Genomic DNA, 22,866 nt, shown 5'->3' with positions numbered 1-22,866 from the left:
TCCTTAAGTTCCCAGACACCTTGCTCATATGTTTCCATTCTTTTCTCTATCTGTTCTTTGTGTGGAGGCTTTCTGGTGCCTTGTTCTCCAGTTCCTGAGTGTTTTCATCTGCCTCTTGAGTTCTGCTGTTGTATGTTTCCATTGTATCTTTCATCTCTTGTGTTGTGCCTTTCATTTCTGTAGATTCTGCTGGTTGGTTTTTTGAACTTTCACTTTCTACCTTACGTACACCCAGTGTTTCCATTATACAGCTCAGTTCTTTTGCCATATTTCCAATAAACTTTTTGAAGTGACATATTATGAGTTGTTTCAATTCCTGTATCTCAGTTGAAGAGTAGTTTGTTCCTTTGACTGGGCCATAACTTCATGCTTCTTAGTGTAGATTGTAGTTTCTGTTGTCTAGACATGGGTTCCTTGGTTACCCTAATCAGGTTTTCATAGACCAGAACAGACTCAGGTCCCCAGAGGAAGAAATATTCAGTATCCGTTTTCCCTGAGGGTGTGTCTTAGAAAACTGGTACACCCTGTGATGCCTCAGGTCACTGTGCTTTTCTGCCCAGCAGGTGGTGCTTGTCAGCCTGTAACTCCAGACTGGAGTAAGGATGTGTGGCCCATGGCTGTTTTCCCCCAGGCACTGGCGTCTGGTTCTGAATGGAAGGCAGGTAGTAAAGAGCTAGGTCCCATCCCTTTCCTCTTAGGGAAGATAAAGCCCTAGGGAGAGGTCATTAGCATTTGAAAAGACTGCCTGTGTTATCTCCACCCTTGTCTGCGTCAGAGCACTGGGAACAGAAAATGGCTGAGGCTTTCTCCACTGAGTCAAATCACGGACAGAAAGTCCATTTTCAGGGCTGGTCCCCTGTGACCCTGTGGCTCTCCAAGGTCAGTCATCACCGAAAGCCTCTTTCTGCTTGTTGAGGACTCATAGCTCATAGTGAGCAGTCCACGCTCACTAATGAAAACCCTAGTTGGAGTTTAGCTGAGCTATATTCACTTGCTGGGAGAGAGTTTCTCTCTAGCAGCAAAAGCTTTGCAACTCAGGCTGAGGGGGAAGGGGTGTCCTGGCATGGATCCACAGTTTTACCTACAGACTTATGCTGTGATCCTGGGCATTCCTCCCAATTCAGGTTGGTAGATGATGAGTAGATGGTCATGTTGTCTTCCCACAGTTATTCTGGATTATTTACTAGTTCTTCCTGGTTTTTAATTAGTTGTTCCAGGAGGACTAACTAGCTTCCACTCCTCTCTATGCTGCCATCTTAGATCCTCTCTGCCTTGACTTTTAAAACCAGGGATTAGTTTTGCCTGTTTTTGAACATAGTATAAGTGGAATTGTATTGTATATACATTTTGAATTTTGGATGTCTAGCTTCTTTAGTTCAACGTTGGGTAAACTATGAGATTTAACCATTGGGTTTCATATACCAGGAAGACATTCATTCTCATTACTTTGGAGGCACTCCATTATATGAATATACCAGAATTTATCTATTCTACTACTGATGGGCATTTATGTCTCTTTGTATTTAGCCATGACCTTGCTTTTCAGAAAATGCTTCTGAGTCAGGATAAAATCACTATTTGGAACCTCAGTTTCTCTACCCAGGCTTAAGACCAAGGGTCAATGAATTTTGCAAGTTGCAGACCAGAAGAGGCATATGAGAACACGGATGTGTGGTGTGGCATGGAAGAGCTGTGGGTGGGGCCAAGGCACCAAGAAAGCCACCACCTGCTCATGGATTTGGGGGTGAGTAGGAGTCTCAGGGTACCTGGCCTTGAGGCAGAGCCATACAGAACTTACTGGGGAGCGGTTGTGGGGAAAAGTAAGATGTGCTTTAGTTACTGCAGGGACCCACTGCTACATATTCAGAAGGTGTGAGGTTGAACTCAGAGTTCAGACAACAAAGATACCGTGTCCCTAGGACACCTTCTTCTTTCCCACCTGATCCATCTGGACAGAAATGAGCATAGTGCCAAGCAACTCTGGTCCTGGCCCAGGGACTCTCTGGAGGCTTTCTCTAGCTGTCAGGAAATGAAGGAGCTTGGCAGTGTTGGTTAGCTCAGCTTTGCAGAAGCCCAGCCTATGCCCAGCAATGGCAGAAACTCCATCTGCCCCAGGCCAGGGGCCTTGGGACTCAATAGCCCAGAAAGGCAGACACTTGAGGGTCCCAGGACCTCTAGCACTGTCACTGCAATTTCACTCCCTGCTCAGTGCCAGAGTATTCCAGAAAAATACCTCATGAGTCCAGGGCCAGGAGGCAGAAACACCAAGGGGCCTGAATGGACAAAGGCTGCCTTTAGCTCCTGCTTCTGGGATCCGCCCAGAGCACGTGTCCCTCCCAGAGGCAGGAATATGTGCTCCCGGGATGTACCTTGGCAGCTTCATTCCTCCATCGAGGGGAACTTGCCCGTGGAAGGAGGATCCACTGTCTGAGTGAACAGAAATCAGAGGTCTGAGTCTGCCAGGCCAAAGGGGAGATACGGACACTGGTCAAGTCACCATATTGGTGAGGAATCCCTATGAGGAATTGCAGGACACAGCCAAAACATTAATAGTAGTAATGAAAATAACTGAGACCAGTTACTGAGCACTGACTGTATGCTAGGAACTGACGTCAATGCGTTTGCAGAGATGGTCTCAATTTTCATGTTCCCGGAGTTAGGCACAAGCATTTTCTCCAACGCTGAAATGTGGAAACTGAGGCTGAGCGGTGAAGGAACTTGTCCAGGATCTGCCACTAGGACTGACAGTGCCAGGCTTTAATCCAGGTCCCTGTGATGTAAGGGTAAGAGCCACATGTCCCGACCCCTCTCGAGACTCTGCTGCCCACCCCAGGCCTGCCCAACTCCAAAGCTCACGTCCTGCCAGCCAGCGCCTGACAGTATTCTAGGCCTCACCCTACAGCCAGACAGGATTTGTTCCCTTTAGAATCTGTACACAGAGCAAGAAGCAACTTGCACAAAGACCACTTTCATCTTACAATGCTCACACCTAGTTGAGGAAACACTCTTTGGTGGTGGGGTGTGTGTGCATGTGTGTGAGCAAGTGTGGGTGGGAAGGTGGGAGGGGAAAGAAGCAGGAAAGGGGCAGCAGGAGGGGCTTCCAGGAATCCCTGGTGACTGCTGTCTGGCTGCACCTGTTTGTCATCTGGGAGAGAAGGACCTCACACCCAGGACAGACCATATAGTTTGCAAGGCCTGGTGCAAAATGAAAATCTGCAAGTAGGAAAAAAGTGATGCTGAAGGCACTAAAATAAAAAGATTTTTCCTTTCTTCTGCTATCTCTTGACCTGACAGATGTTTTTCATTGGCTAATTTATGTCATGCTCCCTTAGGTGCTCGGATACTCACTCCAGGAGAGTGTGGACCAACACAGGCCCTCGGGGAGACCCAGGACTCAGCATGGCCCACTGGCCACTGGATTCCTTGCCTTACAGCAGCCACTGGATCTTCACGAGGGTCTGGGTGGGGACTGGGAAGTCAAGTCAGGCATTTCTCCTCCTCTTGGGCATCCCACCTGAACCCATGATGGACAGGTAACCTCCAAGAGGATTGTAACCTGGGTATGTGGATCAGGAAGGGGTGACAGGCTCGGTCCCCCTGAATCACCTGATGAACTAGCTTTGGTGCTGCCAGCATGGGGTAAAGATGGTGGCCCCCATGCCCAGCCTTGGGACCCCACAGAGAGCTCACACTCAACTCTGAGCTTCCCGAAGCCTCACCTCGGCCCCTGTTGGGGCTGGAGGGCAGCAGTGGTTACCAAATGGGGTAGAGAGGGGGGCTGGGGAGGAGCCTGGGGCTTCAAGGGTTGGGACAGTGGGCAGCCGAGATACTGTCCTGCGGATGTGGGAACGGGGTAGGAGGCAGAACCGCAAATGAGCTGGGGTTCCAAATAACCCGGGTTCATGCTCCGTTGTCCAATCAGACTTGCCTTACAAAACACAAATTCAAAGAGAAAGCGATTAAACATTTCAAGACAGTGACTCCAGGCACGAGGATTTTCTGAGCATGGGCCCTCCACACACCCTACCCCACGCCTAATTTAGGACTTGGGCATTGACTGGGTCTTCGCCACCATCAGCCAAGGTCCTATATCCAGTTAGTGGGTTTCTCCCACTAGAACTCAGAGCTTTCTGCTTCATCCAGGGCCTGGTGTCCTTGCATTCTAGAGGCTCTCTTCCCCTTTGTCCCCCCCACCATCTTTTTCAGTGCATACAGACCTTCTTTCTACACATGATCTTCCTCTGTGGAAATGTTTGTTCATTAAAATGTTAAGTCCCAATTTAAACCACTTGCATGTCTACAATTCAGTGATATTAGTCACATTCGCAATGTTGTGCTAACCGTCATCACCATCCATTACCAAAACTTTTCCTCCCCCCAAACAGAAATGCTGTACCCGTCCCGGTAACAATAACTTCCCACTCATCCCTGCCCCGCAGCCCTCGGTAACCTGTAATCTACTTTCTTTCTCTGTTAATTTGCATGTTCTAGGTATTCTGTAGAAGTGAAATCACAGAATATTTGTCCTTTTGTTTCTGGCTTATTGCACTAAACATTTTGTCTTTAAACTTCACTCATGTTGTGGCATGTACCAGAACTTCATTCCGTTTTATGGTTGAATAATATACCATTGTATACCACATTTTGTTTATTTGATATCCATCATCTGTTCCTAGACAGTGGGTTGCTTCTACATTTTGGCTACTGTAATCCTGCTATGAACACCAGTATCAAAATATCTCTTTTTCTCTCTGTTTTCAGTTCTTTCGGGGTACACACCAAGAAGTTGAATTGGTGAGTCATGTAGTAATTTTATGTCTAACTTTTTGAGGACCTACGAAACTGTTTTTCCACAGGGGCTACACCATTTTACATTCCCACCAGCAATGTAGGAAGGTTCCTGTTTCCATGCATCCTCACCAGGACTTCTTGTATTTGGTTTGCTAAAAAATTTATTTCAATAATAGCCATTCTGGGGGGTGTGAAGTGATATCTCATTGTGAGTTTGATTTGCATTTTGCTAATGGCTAATGATGTTAAGCATCTTTTCTTGTGCCTTTTCGCCATGTGTATATTTCTTTGAAGAAGTATCTGTTGAGTCCTTTGCCCATTTTTAAATTGGGTTGTCTTTTTGTTGTTGAATTGTAGCAGTTCTTTATATATTCTGGATGTTAAACCCGTATCAGAAGTTTATTCACTTTTGTTCAGTGCTCTTTTCTCTGTACTGTCCCCAGTGACCAAGGATCATCAAACAACGGTTGTGACAAGTTCCTTCCCCTTCCTTTCTCCTTCTGCTCCCCCACTCACCCCAGGAACTCACCCTAATTGAACGCTTAAGAACCAAAGGATGTATTTGGTTCTACCTCAAACTGTGAGCACCCTGGAATCAAGACCTCCCAAAATGAACAATCCACAACCACCACCAAAGAGTCTTTTAATTCCTTTGGATCAGCAAAACATGTCTTAGGCATATATATTTATTTTTTCAATTAGAGAAAGCTTTATTGTAGCCTTGCATGAGCAGGCTGAACTCTAAGAGTGGCAGCAGCCCCAAACACAGGTGGGAGTACAATTTTATAGCTTTTTGGGAGGGGGGGTTGGGGGAATAATTGTTGGTGGGTAAGATAGAAAAGTAAGGAGTAGAGTCAGGGGATTGGTTTGCTCAGGGTAGGATAAGGAGTTGATGTTAGGGGTGTTTAGATTAAGACAAGGAGTTCATGTTAGGGTAAGATAAGGAGATGATGACAGAGAGATTGTTACGTTATGAAACATTTTGTTTCTGTTCTTGCTCAGACTGCTCCATTAGCTAAGAATGGGTTTTTCTTTAATAATTCAATTTGATTGAGATATATTCACATACCATACAATGCGTACAATCAGTTGTTCACAGTACCACCATGTAGTTGTGCATCCGTCACCAAAATTAATTTTTGAACTTTTTCATCACCGCACACACACAAATGTAATAAGAATAAAAATTAAAGTGATAAAGAACAATTAAAGTAAAAAAGATCACTGGGTGCTTTTTTTTTTTTTGCCCCCATTTTTCTGCTCATCCATCCATACACTGCACAAAGGGGAGTGTGGTCCATATGGCTTTCCCAATCACATTGTCACCCTCATAAGCTACATTTCTATACAATCATCTTCAAGATTCAAGGGTTCTGGGTTGCAGATTGATAGTTTCAGGTATTTAATGTGTTCTAGTTTGGTAATGCTGCCAGAATGCAAAACACCCGAGATGGATTGGCTTTTATAAAAGGGGGTTTATTTGCTTATAGATTTACAGTCTTAAGGCCATAAAGTGTCCAGGGTAATACATCAGCAATCGGGTCCCTTCACTGGAGGATGGCCAATGGTGTCCCGGAAAACCTCTGTTAGCTGGGAAGGCACATGGCTGGTGTCTGCTCCCAAGTTCTGGTTTCAAAATGGCTTTCTCCCAGGATGTTCCTCTCTAGGCTGCAGTTCCTCAAAAATGTCACTCTTAGTTGCACTTGGGGTATTTGTCCTCTCTTAGCTTCTCTGGAGCAAGAGTCTGCTTTCAACAGCCATCTCCAAACTGTCTCTCATCTGCAGCTCCTGTGATTTCTTCAAAGTGTCCCCAATGGCTGTGGCTCCTCTTCAAAATGTCACTCACAGCTGCACTGAGTTCCCTCTGCCTGTCAGCTCATTTATATGGCTCCACTGATAATGGCCCACCTTCAATGGGTGGGGCCATTCTTCCATGGAAATTATCTCATCAGAGTTATCACCTACACTTGGGTGGGGTACATTTCCATGCAAACATCCTAATCCAGATGTTTCAACTTAATCCCCACTAATATGTCTGTCCCACAAGATTGCATCAAAGAATATGACATTTTCTGGGGGACATAATACATTCAAACCAGCACATGATGCTAGCTATTCCAATTCATTAGAACCTAAAAAGTCTTATCTATATTATGTCTGAGGGTGCCCACCAGAATAAGCAGATATTAGTGCCTTTCCCTTCCCAGTCCCCGTAGGTTCCCATGAGGGGTGAGCCACATGAGTGGAGGCTGAGACAGAAACAATGGCCAAAGCCAAGCTTGCTCCAATGTCTTCGGGGGTATTTAGTGAACAAGTTATCTGCCCCTAAAGACTTTGTCTTTTCAACATGTGGATCCTGATGCCTCTTCTTGAGCCTTGTACTCTCCATGGCTCACCAGAGCCTGTAATGTGCAGATGACCCACCAGGCAGAGGGGCAAGGTCTGAAGGAGAGAGAGAGCCCCCAGGCCTCTGGGCAGTGGTGGTAAGAGTGGCTTGAGGGAAACATGGGGCATGGCTTTGGGGAGAGAGGATGGAGCCAATGGGCTTCCCCGTCAGAGCATTTGTCTTCTCTGTATCATTGCTCCGTTGATTTGCTTGTCTTTCCCATCGGACCACGAGCTCCATTTTCCAAGGGACCATGTTGTCCTTGTTCACACTTATATCCACAGGGCCTGCCACATCCCAGCCCACAAGAAACTCTATTTAGTGAAGGGATATAGGGCCCTGGCCCCAAACTCTGCTGCAGAAACACTTCTATTGCATGATGGGCTGTTCTGAGTATTCCAGAGTCCAGGCCAAAGGCAGTTTCAGGCAGAAGGGCCTGGGCTTTGTGCCAATGACGACTTGTCCAGCTGACCCCAGGGACCCGTTTCCATCTTTCCAGTCTGTAATGTTTGTCCACAGAAACACACACTCAAAATTTTTGGGTGAAAAAAGAATTATGCCTGTGGCTTGTTCCATAGGAGCGAGTAGAGGAATTAGCTGAATTCAATCGAACTCAATATCTGGGGTCAGGCTGGGGACCTGGAACTAGGGTTGTTTGTGGCTGTGAGACCTTGGGCTGATCCTCTCTCTTCAGATGGTCTCAGTTCCTCTTTGCACGAGTGAAGGAATTACGGTACTAGAGCAGGTGAGGGGAGATTAGTACATCTCCACGTTGCTCAGTGTGGAGAAAATGGCCACATTTAGAAAGTCATAGAAAGTCAGAGTAATACTTGTGTCCTTTGATACAGTCTTCCCCCTCCTTCCTCTTGATTTCAAGACAATGATCTAGAAGAAAAAGGAAAGCTGTCTGCAGAAAGATGTGTATTGCAGTACTGTTTGTCATGGCAAAAAATCAGAAGCAAACAGAATGCTGCAACAAGAGGATAATGGTTCATTAGATTATGGTGTATCCACTACATGGAACTGTGTGCAGAGAGGATTATTTTGAAAACCCTTAAGTAGCTTGAGGGATGCCTATGGTGATTTACATCAAAGTCGAAAAAGCAAGATTTAAAATGACACGTGCCAGGATGACGACAAGATGGAAATACGTGGGTAGAGAGAAAGTCTGGAACAGGGAAGGTAAAGATGGTAGTTCTTGCGCTGTTTGTACGATAAGATCATGGCTAATTTCCTTTTCAACTTCCCCAGACTTCATGTACCGTTTGTTATTTTAATTTTTTTGGTACAATAAAAGTCATTAATAGAAGAAAAGATTGAAGTCATGGACCCTGTAGTTGCTTTCAGAGTTAACAATACTCTGTGATGTTCTATGTGTCCCACGCGGACTGAGGACCTTACCCAACTGCCTGAATGGCCCCACGTTGCCTAGCAACCACCAGCTCAACAGCGGTTGCTAGGGAAGCAAGGACAGGGCCAGGACTCTAATAGGTCAGCATTCATACTATGGCCAGTCTCTTCCCCCCAAGCATCTTTCTCCCCCATGCATTCCTGTCCTCTCCAGCTCTCCTCCCTCAGTTTCCCTAGCTCCCAGGGGAATCCTGCCAGCAGCCTGCAATGGGTCACCACAGGCACAAAGTGGATCCCAGGGAATCACAGCACAGCACAGGTACTCAGAGGTTCCCTGGAACCCTCTTCCTTCCCCCGCTCCAGGGTCAAGGACTGGACAGAGCACATGCATGGCTGAATGCTGAAGTCTGTAGTGCTCCCGCCCTGGAGATAGGAATTGCCTGTGTCCTCTGTAGGGCCCAGTTACCAGGCAACTCCAGGTGCAGCCTCCTCTTCCTCCCCCTCCCTGACTGTGACCCTGTCACACCCCCAATTGTGACCCATTGCTTCTGCCCCTCCCAACCCTGGGCAAAATCAGAGGCAGGGGCAGGGCAGGGGCAGTGTTTGCCAACGAAGGGACGGGCACAGTCCTCCGGGATACTGAAAAGTCCAAGTCCATTTGTGGCAAGCGTGTGTGGGCCAGGGGCCCAGGTTGTCCTGGGACCCCCAGCCATGGATGAGGAAATCAACCGCAGAGCCGAGGCGTGCTCTGGCACCATCCCCAGGAAATGCCAGGAGATGGGAGACTCGATACTTTTCTTTCTGGGCACCATCATCCTGCTGAACGTGGGACTCAACGCGGCGACTATGGTCTGGGCGGGGCCTGGGCTGGAGGGTGGGGGAACCCGGGGTGACAGGGGCTGGGGTGGGCGGGTTGCCGGGTTGTGGTCAGGCAAGGGCGGGACTTCAGGGCTCACCTTACTTTTGGCCTCTCTTCTCTGCTCCCCTCACTTCTGGACGCAGCTGAAGAGCTTCTTGGGTAACCGTTTCACCGGCTTTTCCCCCAAAGGTAAGTGACCACAGGGGATGTGCTCCAGGGGATGTGGGCCTGTCCCTTTTCTTCTATCCCTGTCCCTTTCCTCAGCCCCTCAGGGTCGCAGGCCTTTTCCCTCCCCACTTCTCTCTGCAGACACGCAGCCTAGCCGTACACGCAGCCATCCCGTGCACACGCGCTGCTCCGTAGACTCCAAAACCCAGAGCTCAAGAGCCTCTTGTCCCATTCATCGCCGGCAAAATTTCCAGAAGAGGCCCTCTAAACACCGGGACTCCTGGATCCGAAACCGGAAGGTGGAAAAGGCTTCCAGAGACTGCTGGCTGCCACCTCCATGTGGGCACACCTCAGCTCCCATGGGAGCTCCATGTGGACGGTGGAACGAGGAGATGATGGGAGCTGGGAAGGCCTCTTGGAACACCGCCTTAAAGGGTACAGCCTCTGATTTCTCCAGTCCAGAGACCTCTTCCCGGATCCAAGCCCCCAGGGAGAGGCTCGAGGCCCATGAGCAAAAGATGACCAAGGTGGTCACAGTTCCATCGTCCTTCCCCCAAGGGAGCAAGGCTAAGTCTCCAGAATATACCACAGGCCAGACCCCAGGCCTGTTCCCTGTGCGTCCTTCAGCCCAGGCCCAGACCCATTCCCCAGCACATGCTCGTCCAGACCTCACCCACGCCCACACTCCGGCCCCTACCCCAATCTTTGCCCCAGCTCCTCAGCCCACTCCTGCCTCAGCCACTCTTCCTGTCCCGGACCGTACTCCCAACCCTTGCTGCAACCCCTGCCCCAGCACACGTCATGGCCCTGAAAACCACTCCGCTCATGGCCTCCACCCACACCAACATCCTACCCCCTATTCCCTCTACTCTGGCTGCCTTCAACCATGGCACTTGCCCGGGTCACGTAGTATATGACGCCCGTAGGAAGGGAAAGAACTCTTGGCATCTCGGCAGCCTTCAAAACTCCGGCTATTCCAGAAAAGAGTTCTGTACCCCCTCCAGACCCCAAGAGAGTCACGGCTCTGGTACATTGGAGGAGACATCAAAGCCGCACATTGGGGATGGTGACAACTCCACATCAGGCTCCAGACTGGGCTACCTGGGGTTGAGGAATCTGGAACACAAGATCCCAGATAATGGCAAGGACAAGTTCTCACAGCCTAGGACCTTCTGGTACGGTTCTGAGAGGAGGAACGTGGACACCCAGGCTCCAGTGTACCCCAAGTTCCTGGTCTACTCCTAGGAGGCTGCATCTGCTTAACCTTCCCTTCATTCTCCTAGTGCCCAGAGTTCCCTGTCCACTGTGTTTCCACCATGCACTCTGTCCCTGCCTCTCATTCCTCCGGGAGCTTTTGTCCTCTGTCTGTCCACCAGCCCTCAGAAGTCCTCCACCTCAGTGCAACCCCCAGCCTCGCTTCCAGCCTCCAAGCCTCCGCCCATCTCTCCCCAGTTCTCTACCATTTCGAAGACCCTCATCCAACCCCAGTTGTCTGAAATTCACAAGAGTCCAGGCCTCACCCAAACTTTAGTCCCCAAAGGAGCCCATGCCCTTCAACAGACTCAAACATCCACAAGGACCCAGGCCCTAACCAAAATCCAGGCCTTCACAGGAACCCAGGTCTTTCCTAAGATCCACTTCTCCAAAAGAACCTGAGCCTTCAAGAGAACCCAGGCCTCCCCAAGAACTCCAGCCGTAACCAAGGATCTTCTCTCTGTAAGAGCCACAACCCTCCCCAAGACGCTGATCTTCACAAGACTCCAGAGCTTACCCAAGGTTCACCCAACCCTCTGACCTCCAGAAGAACATACCATTCACCCAATCTTCTCAGTTTCAGTGTTTCCCCTTGCAAAAACAATACACCCACATGCCTTCCGCGGTCTGAGGTCGTGGGGTCCACATGGTGGGGCCGACCGTCACCAGCCCCAGCCCGGCCTCTCAGAGACATTGACTTCTGCTTTGGTGCACAGCTTCAGGGACTGAGCCAGCTGGTTTAGGAGCTGGGGGTGTAGGAGAGCTGAAGTAACACGCTGAAGCCGCAGCCAGACCTCCTCCGGGCCAAGGAGTTTGTCTTCTCATTGCTTGGTAAATAACCCTTCTTGCTTTCGGGAACTTGCAGCTCTGAGCCACGCCTCGTACCTGCCCCAGCTTTTGGCCTTGCCCCCATGATCCCTTGTCTCCCCTTAGACCTGAGCTCTTTAGGCTTCATGGCGGGACCTGCACCCCTGGTTCCCTTTACCCGGGGACCTCACTACAATGCCAATTTGATGCTCCCGGTGCCAGTAGTTTTGCTGGATGACACCGGGCCGGAGCTGCAACTGGACCTGGAATCCTGTTACTCACGGATCTGCCTTCCAGAGCTGGAGGTCCCGGAGGCCTGGCAGGATTGCCTAGGACATGCGGTTCCGGGACGATGTGATACCACGAAACCAAGAATGAAGGAAGTCTCAAAGACCCAGTAAGCTCCCCTGACCAGCCCCACGGTAACCTCAGTGAGCCTGAGCCTCACGTTACTTTGGAAAAATCACCCAGTGTCCTTTCAGAGCCCGAGTTGTCTCTGCGTGACGTCACCGATCTCTTCATGTTTTGCCAGATTTACAGGTATAGAGAGCCACAGAGGATTGGGGTGTGGGGAAAATGGGATCATAGGGATTGTTCTGCGGAGAAGGGCTGGGCATTGGTGTCTGTGGCTGAATCATGGGGTTCCCCATCCACCCTCCTTTGCCCCAGTTCGGTGGGTGGGGGGCATCTGTTTCCAGCATTCAGGGCCTGGAGCCCTAGCATTTGGAGGGCGTGACTGTTTCGAGTGGAGCTAGTCCAGTACCCCCAGGGGAAGAGGACAGAAAAGCACTCGGTTTCCATGGGTGGAGGGGGGAAGGGCCAGGGTCTGTCGGGAGGGAACGTTCTGGGGAGTCAAGACCAGGGACTCTGGATTTGGGTGTCAGTGGAATACAGCACCCCACCCCCTACTCATGTTTGGCCCTCACACCCCAGAAAGGGTCAGCAGACAAAGGTTCTGTCCTCCTCCACTGTTGTCCCTTAAAGCCCTTCTGGACATTGGACATTTTTCTTCACCCCAGAGACTCAGTCTTTCCCTGCAGTTCCCTCCAGGCTCCAGGGAGTCACTTCACACACTTCAACTTCTTCTGCCCAAGACCCACCCCGACTGCCCCTTCCACCTGCTCCCCTCTCGGATCACCTCACTCTCTCCCCAACCCCTCCCAGGAAAATTGTCTCTTACCCCCTCCCCGCCCTTGCCTGGAATCCTGGCAGCTGAGAGAATGGGGTGCAAGGGGCAAGAAGATGGGGTGAGGTCAGCTCTTGGAAAGTAGATGTGACACTGAGATAGGGAGACAGAGATGGAGGAGAATGGGAAACTGAGGCAGAGAGGAAAGGATGAGATAGAGTGAGAAAAGAGGCATAACCCGGGCTCCCCTAAACTGCAGCTTCCCCCCACCAAGATCCCACCAGCCCTCACTGCAACCCCTGACCCAGCCCAGGACTAGGGGATCCTCGGCACTTTTGGGGAATGGTCTACCCCGACCCCCACAAACCCACCTTCCAAGTTTGGCAGAACGAACAATGGTCTGAGGGAACGTCTGTCCAGGGAGCTTGGGTGAGGCTTTGGTGCTACATGCATGGCCCCTCTGGGGGGCCTCTGCAGTACCCCCAACTCAGCATCTCTGGGAGAGGGAGGTGTAGTGCCCTCCCCCCGGATCTGTCCGTCTCCCACAGCTTCTGTTTTCAGTTTGTTCCCACCTGCTTCTGTGTGGGGCCAGGGGGCAGGCGTGTGTGCGCACACGTGTGTGTGTGCGTGGGTGTGTGTGCGCATGGGTGCATGTGTGTGTGTGCCTGTGTGTGTGTGTGTATGTGTGTGTGTGTGTGTGTGTGTGTGTGTGGAGGGATGCACTGCATGCACTGGGAGGAAAGGGGCTGTCTGCATGGGAAAACACGCATCCACATGCAAGAACACGTGTCCACTCAGCAGCATCTCCTGGACCCACGGGAACACGAGTTCCCAGGCAGCACAGGGGTGCTCGGATCTGCGCCCTCCTCCCGCAGGAACCCTGCGTCTACCATCTGTGGAAGGTGGGCACCTACCCGGGGAACGTCCTTGGCCTGACCTGTGCCATGGGGGTAATACACTTTGCTGCTAGGGGGGGGAATGGGGGTCTGTGGGGTCCTTGCTGTGTTGTCTGGTGTCCAAGGGTCACTGTGAACACGATGCTTCTAGGGTCTCCACGGGGTCAGGAGTGGGGGATGGGGTGGGAGAAGGCATGAGGGACAGGATTCCAGGGTACAAACCCCTGCAGAAATTCAGGGGGCCAACATGTGTCCAGCGTGGCAAAAAACACCTCACCCTGCACATGGGAAAACACCCCCCTCAGGAGAATGTGGACTTCCACGTGGGAACTACCTCCCTGTTTCCATACACCAAAGACTGGGACCCAGATGGAGGTGGCAAGAACACCCCCAGTTACCCGGAGGCCCAGGTTCTTGAGGTGGCAGCCAGTCCATGTGTCTCAAGCCCACCCAGCTCCCATCCAGAGTTCCCTTCAGGGAGTCGCCTCCTTCTCCCTCTTCCTGTAAACCCTGAGACGTGGGGTCCAGCCTCGGCTCTGTTCCCATTCTCCCTGCCAAGGAACCCTGGGGTTCCACCTCCCCATCCCCCAACCCCCCATTCCCCAGCATCTCCGTCCCTGGCAAGGGGGGGTGCTGCCGCCGCTGCTCCTGGTCCAACCTCCAGGCCCGGGGCGCTGACTTCGCCGGACCAGAGTGCTTTGCTGAGACGCTCTCACTCCTTTTTGGGGATTCGGGGAGTCCAGGTGGGTGCGGGGGAAATGCTCGGCTTCCAGAGGACAGGGAGGGAGGAGCCTGAGCCAGCGATACCTGTCGCTGGATCAACAGGACAGGAGAGGTTGAGGGGTGTCGTGAAGAAAGAGGGGTGCTATAGGCGGTATCCAAGAGGAAGCAGGATCCTAGGAAGCTCCGACGGATCGCTCTGAGGACAAGAGGGCCAGTTCACATTTGGGGACCAGTGAGAATGTGGGTGCACTCCTCTTTGGGGTGCGTGTGGGTAGTTTGCTGTGTTGGAGGATGTGGGATCTAAACAGCACCAGCCGTCCCTGAAGAAATTTAAGGGCAGACAGAAGAAAAGGATCCTCCTTATTTCAAAGTGACAGAACCACCTGGTGTTTCCACTGGGAAGAGTGGTTTTGGAGGTGACTTGGAAAGGAGTGGAGGGTGACAAGGTGAGGAAAGGGGCTCAGTAGCTGGAACCCTGGGCTACTAAAATTGGGGGTGACTTGGTGAAAAGGTACTGTCTAACGAGAGAGAAGGCCTGGGAACGTCCCATGAAACCAGAGCGGCCTAGCAATTCCAAGCCATAGGTTCTGGGGATTTTGGTGAAAAAAGGGGGAGAATCCTCTCCATTTATGGGGTGGGAAAGGAAAAGGCACCAAGGTTGTCTCCTTTCCTGGCACTGAACGGCTCCCCAGAAGGAGGTCAGGGGAGCTAATGTCCCCAAAGCAACGAATCCACAATTTTTAGATTCCAAGAGAGGATTTGGCAGGGGTGCAGGGCCCCAAAATAGAGTGGACAGGTGCCTGGGCCTATTGGAATTGCATCTTGGAAATATTGAGGGTCTTGACTTTGTGAGAGCGGAAGTGGGGACGGCAACACTGGAGAACAGGGAAGGGGGAATTTTCAGGAGGGGGCAAAATTCGAGACTGTGGTCAACTGAGGGGCCAGAAGACTTCTGAGTCTGGAGTCACCAGCGGGGCCCAAGGATTGGAGCTGGCAGCTGCGAGGGTCTCAGCCTCAGATCCTGTGTGTTAGTCCGGGGGCCCAAGAGGCAAGAGCATGCCCTGGTGAGTGGGCTTCTCTTCTCTGGGGGAGCCCAGCACGCTCCGGGCACCTGCGGGTTTTGGGGTATCTTGTCTCCGGGCACCCCATGGCAGTGCTGGCTAGTCACCTGATCCAGCAGAAGCCGGAGGTCCATGTGCCTGGGGACAGCCGGCCTGTGTCGGCACAGCGGCGCATGTGTCCCGGCGGCACCAAGTCCCTTTGCCAGAAGCAGCTTCTCATCCTGCTGTCCAAGGAGCGACAGTGCGGGAGGCAGCCCTCGCGGCCAGACGGGGAGTGCGGCTGGGGCTGGGGCTCTGGTCCAGGGGCGTCTCTGTCTGGGGGTTTGAGGCCAGGACCATGGAGAGTGTGGCCTGGTTGAGGGGACGCCCGGGAGAGTGGGTGGGCCAGGACACCAAAAGTCCCAGCCTGTCAGACCGTGCCTCAGTTTCCTTCCCCTTTTCTGGTAACCTGCACTCTACTTGCTTTCCAGGGCAAGGGGAAAGCTTGGGGAGCTAAGTCTGGCGCCATGAAGTCTCACAGCCCCTGCCACCACACCCCAATATGGGAGTCCCCACCCCACCAGCTCTGCCCATGTGCTGACTCTCGCGATCCTTTCAACCCTGAGCTTAGGGGGGGCGGTGGTTTCTTGATGCCTGTGTCACCCCGAGGTTTCCTGCGGCTCCGGACACCCCACCCTGCCGCGGTTCTCCTGCTGCTCCCCTCCTGGGCTCCGATCCTCCTGGCGGAGCTCGCCTGGCTCCGGGCTAATGCCCTCAGCTCTCACCCAGGATGCCCTACAGCTAACTGACCAGTGCGCCCCTCTGTGCGCCTCCTTCCAAGAAGGGAGCTGGGAAACCCCATTATCCCTGAATTCCTCCCTGCCAAGCTCCGACATCGGTCCTACTGGCTCAGGGGGCCTCCTAGACATTAGGGGGGCTGCAGATGGGTAGGGAGAATGGGGGTCATTCCACCTACATGTGGGGGTCAGGGGAGATGAGGACACCAAGGACGAGAAAGAGAGCTGTGAGGGTTAGCATGAGGTCCTCGTCCGATACCACAGGCAGGGAGACCCTCTGCCCCACTCCAGCCCGATCCCAGCTCCCATGGGGGTGGAGCCTGGTGTCCTCCTGCCCCCGCCAGTGGTAAGGTCCACAGCCCACCCTGAGAGGGACCTGGCTCCCATGTGACACAGCCTGCCTCTGCAGCTCCCTGTCTCCCCTCCCGCTATTTCTTTGGTAAAGTACCGAATGTCCCCCACCCCAGGCGGGTTACCTGGCTGAAGAGAGGTTGAAACTCACAGAGGGCTGGGGCCCCACAAGCCAGCAGGCTGACAGACAGACAGACACCAGATGGGCCAGTGTCACACAAGCAAGCTCTGGGCCAGGCCCAGACCCTAGGCAGCAGGTGCTGAGTCAGCACTGGGCCCAGTCCCACCCCCACTGCTGCAGGGGCGCCCCTACCCTGTGGTCCCCTTACTGTCCCACCCGAACACATTCGCAAATGCATGTCCCTCAGCAGCTCTGCCTGTCCCCCTCCCTCCTCTGCCTTTTGATGGATCTCACTCCTGTCTCCCTCCCTCCCTTCTCCCCCGTCTTGTTGAGCTGTGCAGTAGGAATTAAACCATTTAAATAAGTTTCAATAGATTAAATTGAAAGTCTTTGGTTAGAGGAAGCAGAACGGGCCCACACCGAGATTCCTCTGGAGTCAAAGAGGGGATGGAGAGAGCTTGCTTAGAGGTCCAGAGAGCTGGGCCCTGGGACCCCCTTCTTTCTCCCCATTCTCCTTCCTTCCCTCCCATCCTGCCAAGGGTAGGAATGCTTCTGGGAACAGACGTGTCATTTTCAAAGATGACTGTCTCTCTCCCCAGAGCCTCAGCTCAAAAGCGTCCTCACCAAACTGTTCTCCCGCCAGGGTTTCTACCCCAAAGCTCCCCAGCTGGGCAGCGTCAGCACCTCAGGGCTGCAAAGAAATCTCAGGGCTGCTCAGCCTGCAGAGAACAAAGTCTTATTGCACAGGCCCCCTGAGACAATTAACACACCATACAATGCAATTTGGATACAAAGTAACACCCACAAAGCCTCTAGCCTCAAACATGCATCAACACTCAAGATTCCCCTCAGCAGGAATTCCTCCCCTGTCCTCTTTAAAGCTGAGGTCCTCAGGGTAATGGGTCTGGAATAAAAATATTAAATGAGTTAAAGCCTTGACTCCTAGATAGGAGACCCCAATTCAACAATAAGTCCCACCTGTTTTCCCTACATGTCAGGCCAAGGAGGGGGAGGGCCTCCCGGGATCTTAACCTCAAACACCCCCAGAGCTTCTAATTGATATAGAACTTGCTTTACCTTATAACCTCAGCTGGGCTTTAGGTGCAAAAAAAAAAAAGGGCGTGACCAGATCTTTCTGAAAGACGTGGAGAGCTAGGGGCAGGCCTGGGGTACACCCAGAGCCCACTAGCGAGCTGGGAGGGAGACTCCCAGTTGCCTCAGACCTGGGCTGGGTGGACAGAGGAGCCCCTGAGAGAGACGCAGGGCACAGTCAGGTCACTTTTCCTCAGGCTCTTTCTACTTCTGGCTTGTTGCAGGAGGGGTGGCGGCCCCCTCACCCACACAGACCCCACTCAGGCTCCATCCATCTCCTGGTGCTGCTCCAAGGGCTCTAGGTCTACACTCCACGCTTTCTTTATTAAAGACAATTTATACAACCAAGTGTTGTCTGTCTGTCCTCCCCTTGTCTGGAATCCTGGCAGCTGAGAGAATGGGGTGCAGGGTTTGAGAAAGTGGTGTGAGGTCAGCTGTGGGAAAGTTGATCTGACACTGAGATAGGAAGAGAGAGATGGAGGAGAATGGGAAACTGAGGCCGAGGGGCGGGTTGAGTTAGAGTGAGAAGAGAGGCACAGGCCGGGCTCCCTTAGCTGCCACCTCCCCCCACCTGGATCCCACCAGCCCCCACTGTGTCCCCTGACCCAGCCCAGGTCCAGGGAATCCTCAGCACAATTAGGAGAAGTGTCTTCCCCCCACCCCTCAAACCCAACTTCCCATTTTGGGACAGATGAACAATGGTCTGAAGGAAAGGCTGCCACTGTGTCTGTCTGTGGGTGGTGGGCACCGGCAGTTACTAGAGCGGGGCGGGTGGGCTAGCGGCAGCACCCCCTACAACAGGTGCACAATCCTGGGCTCCTCGTCACTTACCCTGCACTGGCAGTCCCGGCGGGTCACAGAGAAAACTCGCTGAGGGACGCAGGTGGGCTAGGACCCCCAGGACGCTGCTGCTGTTGCTGGGGGCTATGGGGGTGCCACTCACTCCGGGTAAGTCTGGACCCTGAGAGGGCAGTGCCAGGGGCTGGGATTTAGCTGAGTACCATGGTTCCTCTTGGTTGGGGCCCGTGGGTGGGAGGTCTCACCCCAGATGTTCATCAGAGGATGTCGAGTGGGTACACACAGGGTACACATAAGCCTCGAGGTCCAGCTCAGAGTGGATCTGAGTTTTGAGGGGCCTTCCCTCTATGGTCTCCTGGGAGCAGATGGTCTGGGCAGCTGGCTCCAGGCTGTCCTGGGCCCAGGGCGCCCACATCTCCTGGGGGAGTTTGGAGGCTTCCCAGCCCTCGGGACATTCCCAGTTGTGGGAGCAGATGGCTGGGTGCAGGTCTCGGGGGCTTCTCGTTGCGGGAGACAGTGGCCCAGGCTAAGAGGCAGTGGGCACGGCAGGTGGGGAAGCCTCGATGAGGGTGTTGGCGAGTGGGGGGGTCACAGTCATTGCCACAGGGTCCACGGGGCATCAAAGTGGACGTCCTTGGCGCTCTGCTTCCTCGAGGGCTATGAGGTGTGCCGCTTCCTGGTGAAGAGGACTTGAGGGCTTCTGTGGATGGGGGAGAGGTGAGGGGTGGAGAGGCGGCCCAGGGAGGGAAGCTGTGCAGCCCCGGTGGCTGTGAGGGCAGAAGGGGAAGGGGCCGACCTAGTGCTGGGGCTTAGAAGGCCCTTTCTCCTTTGCCCAAATGCACACCCCATTTACTTTTCTCAAATATTATAGATGACCCGGAATAAGAAGAAAGGGAGTTGGTGCCAGAGCTAGGTGGGGGAGGACATGGTGAGCCCAGGCAGGCCGTGGCCCTCGGGCCTGCCCCCAGCTGCCCCACAGGGTGCTCCCACCTGGCCCTGCCCTGACCAGGGTCGCCGTGTTGACGCCAAGATTGATAGAGACGATGAGGCCCAGCAGCACCAGGATGCAGTTGCCCAGGTCCTGGCAGGTGTTGGTGTTGGGGCTGTGACACGAGGCCCACATGGGCTGTGGCCGCTCACTGTGGCCAGGGGGTCCCTAGTGTGAGAAGGAGATTAAGTTTAGCTTTCACACAGGGGGGAGGTGACACGGGAGGACGGTAGAAGTCAGGAAGCCAAGGTGTAGTTGAGGGCTGCTCCTCCTGTTTATCTGCCTGCTGTCCCTGCAAGGTGGAGACTCTGGGGTGGAGGCTCCTAAGTAGCCTCCTAATTTGTTACCAACTGGCTCTGCAACTAAGGAGCAAAGAAAAGAGGCCATGGAACATAGGTGTCAGTGCCTTTTTGGGCAGAACCGTTATTGTCAGGGTTGGAGACGTGTTTCAAATGTTTCTTATTTCAAATGCGTCAGATTTGTGCGGGTTAGTTAGGCCTGTCCAATAGACTGTAACCTCTGGAGTAGCCAATGGAGAAATACGGGAGGGTCTGGCGTGTCAGGCTTCGGGAATAAATAGTGCTGCGTTCTATTGTTCTCTGCACCACCCACCACAGTTTGGTTGTCTGCCTCCCGACCCCTTCATGCGAGATCGTGAATAAATTTCTTTTCTTCTCCACAGTCGGATGAGAGTTTATTCTCTTTCAGGTATGGCTTTCTTTCTAACACTAGGGTTTCCTGAGTCCCTAAGCCCCCAGCCTACGGTGCCCCCCAGTCTGCCAGCCCACCTGCCTGGACCAGAGGTCCCTGGGGGCTGCGAAGTGGGTCACGAAGGCGCTGGGCGCTCCCTCACAATGTGCCAAGGTGCCACTGTGAGTCCTGGGTTGGTTGACCCTCTGGGCTGGGCCCAGGGCAAACCCCTCCCTGGTTGGTGCCTCTCCTTTAGCCAGACCCCCGTACCAGCCCACGGGCCCTCTGGCCACCTTGTCGGCTGCCCCCCCATCAGTCCCTTTTGCCTCCTGTATGCTAGGCTGCGGCCTCTGCACGCACTCAGGGGCTGATCTTAACTTACGTTTATGTGTCAACTTGGCCAGGTGATGGTGTCCAGGTGTCTGGTCAAGGAAGCACTGGCCTAACCATTACTGCAAGCACATTTAGGGCTGGTTAATAAAGCAGAAGGCTGGTTTAGTAAATCCTCAATCCTTTCACTGCCCCTGTGACTGATTACATCAGCAAAGGGCATGTCTTCCACCATGAGAGAATGAAGTCAGCTGGATTTAATCCAATCACTGGAAGGCTTTTATGAAAGAGAGAGAGTGGACCTTCACTTCTTCGGCTTTCCTGAGGAGTTCATTGAACACCTTCATCGGAGTTGCCAGGTCACTGTCAGCCCTACGGAATTTGGACTCGCATATCCCCAGAGTTCCATGAGGTACTTTTATAAATCTCATGTTTACAGAGATCTCCTGTTGGTTGTTTTTCACGTAAGCAGTGAATGAAATCTCAGGAGAAAATACTCTTTTTGTTAGGGGATAGTGGACATTTGTATATCACGAAATTACAATCCTCAAATTGAGGGAACTACAGGGCAGAAGGCTGGGTGGACGGGGGCCTTAGATTGAAGAAAGTATAGGAGATGTTATAATGTAGATTATACATTGAATTGTGGGGTAATCTGGAGGGGCCAGCACTGGGAGCTGCTGAGTTTCCTAGTGGAAAAACAAGGAGAGACAACTGGGAAGGCAAGTAGAGAAGGCCTGCTATTAGGAGAAAAGAGAGGGAAGGTGGGGGGCAAGGGGAGCCCAGATAGTGACGCATCAATCAAAGTCAAGGAGAGCCAGTGGAAGGACTCCCCATTCCGGCAGGCCCAGCCCCTACTGAGTAGAGCCCGTGTGTGAGTGCCATCGCCTTGTGCCCCGAGAATTCCTGCGTGGCCTTTGTTCTCAGGGGAACCTTACCCCCGTCAGAAGCGGCCAGCCCAGTCCCTTGGAAGGCACAGCCCCGACCAGGACAAGGATCCCTTCCTATGCTCAAGGCAGAGGTCCTCAAGCCTCCCCAGCTGGGCAGCGTCAGCACTCGGGCTGCAAGAAAAGCTCAGGGCTGCTCAGCCTGCAGAGAAACAAAGCTTTATTGCACAGGCAATACAATGCAATTTGGATTCAAAGTAACACCCACAAAGCCTCCAGCCTCAAACATCCACCAACACTCCAGATTCCTCTAGGACATTTAGTTAAGAAAGTAACAAGCTTGAAATATACATACCTCCACCCACCCCCCACAGGTCAAACCAATGTCTACTTTCCCATGTTTCGTCTAGTAGCCATAGTCCCACACCTGCACCCCAGCACCCTCTGGGCCTCCTGTGTTGCCGGAGCCAGCACAGGAATGACACTGAACCAATGTTTGCTGCATTTAAGCAGTGAATGAAATCTCAGGAGCAGTTGAGTAAGTTTCATCAGTCTCCCCCTGTACCGGTTTGTATATATGATGTCCCCCAGAAAAAGCCATATTCTTTAATGCAATCTTGTGGGGGCAGAAATAGTGTGGATTGGGTTGGAACCTATTGGTTCAGTATTTCCTTGGAGGTGTGGCCACGCCCATTCAGCACTGGCCCTGATTAGTTCAGTGCAGCTCTGTGAAAGCTCACACCGAAGGCGCTGGTAGTTAGCCAGCGGTCCCTGAGACGGACATTTTGAAGACAGCCGTCGGAAGCTGATGCAGACATTTTGGAGAAAGCCATTTTGAAATGAAACCTGGGAGCAAGCGGATACAAGACACGTGCCTTCCCAGCTAACAGGTTTTCCAGACGCCATTGGCCATCCTCCAGCGAAGGTACCCGATTGTTGATTTGTTACCTTGGACAAGTTTTAGCCTTAAGACTGTAACTGTGTAACCAAATAAACCCCGTTTTATACAAGGCAATCGATTTCTGCTGTTTTGCATTCCGGTGGCATTAGCAAATCCTAACACCTCCCTACCCCCACACCCCAACACCTTCCCCCTCCCCGCCCTCCCGTTTTTTCCATTGCGGAGCGTCTTCCTCGCCTCCACACACGATTTGATCCCTCTTACCTTCCTCTGAACGATTTTAACCTCAAAAAGATCATTCAACTTTCAGCGTCCTCCCCAGCCCTGAGAGGTCGGTCGCCGCGGTCCCGAAGGTCCGCCGTCCCACGCACCCAGCAGTTTCCCCAGAGTCTCATTCCACGCAGCGCGTGCATTCCAGGCCCGCGTCCCGGGCGGTCTGCAGGCGCCTGTTCCCCGCAGCCAACGACACGTCCGGAGAGTGGGCTCTTTTGACAAGACCGCTCCCCTGGCT

The 22,866-nt window shown here is 52.7% G+C and overlaps 1 long non-coding RNA gene across 1 annotated transcript; it reads right to left on the bottom strand.

Annotated features, from left to right (window-relative positions):
* Positions 1-20,658: 20,658 nt before the first annotated feature.
* LOC119514995 lies at positions 20,659-22,652 on the bottom strand. The gene is made up of 3 exons (XR_005212907.1): positions 22,620-22,652; positions 21,506-21,656; positions 20,659-20,689 (listed from the first exon to the last, which is right to left on the bottom strand). It is a non-coding gene; the product is annotated as an uncharacterized LOC119514995 (long non-coding RNA).
* Between the last annotated feature and the right edge of the window lie 214 nt (positions 22,653-22,866).

The sequence above is a fragment of the Choloepus didactylus genome, chromosome 18, assembly GCF_015220235.1.
Source record: "Choloepus didactylus isolate mChoDid1 chromosome 18, mChoDid1.pri, whole genome shotgun sequence".
Classification (NCBI taxonomy): Eukaryota; Metazoa; Chordata; class Mammalia; order Pilosa; family Megalonychidae; genus Choloepus; species Choloepus didactylus.
The sequence above is the reverse complement of the archived record's forward strand: the minus strand, read 5'-3'. Positions and strand labels throughout refer to the sequence as shown.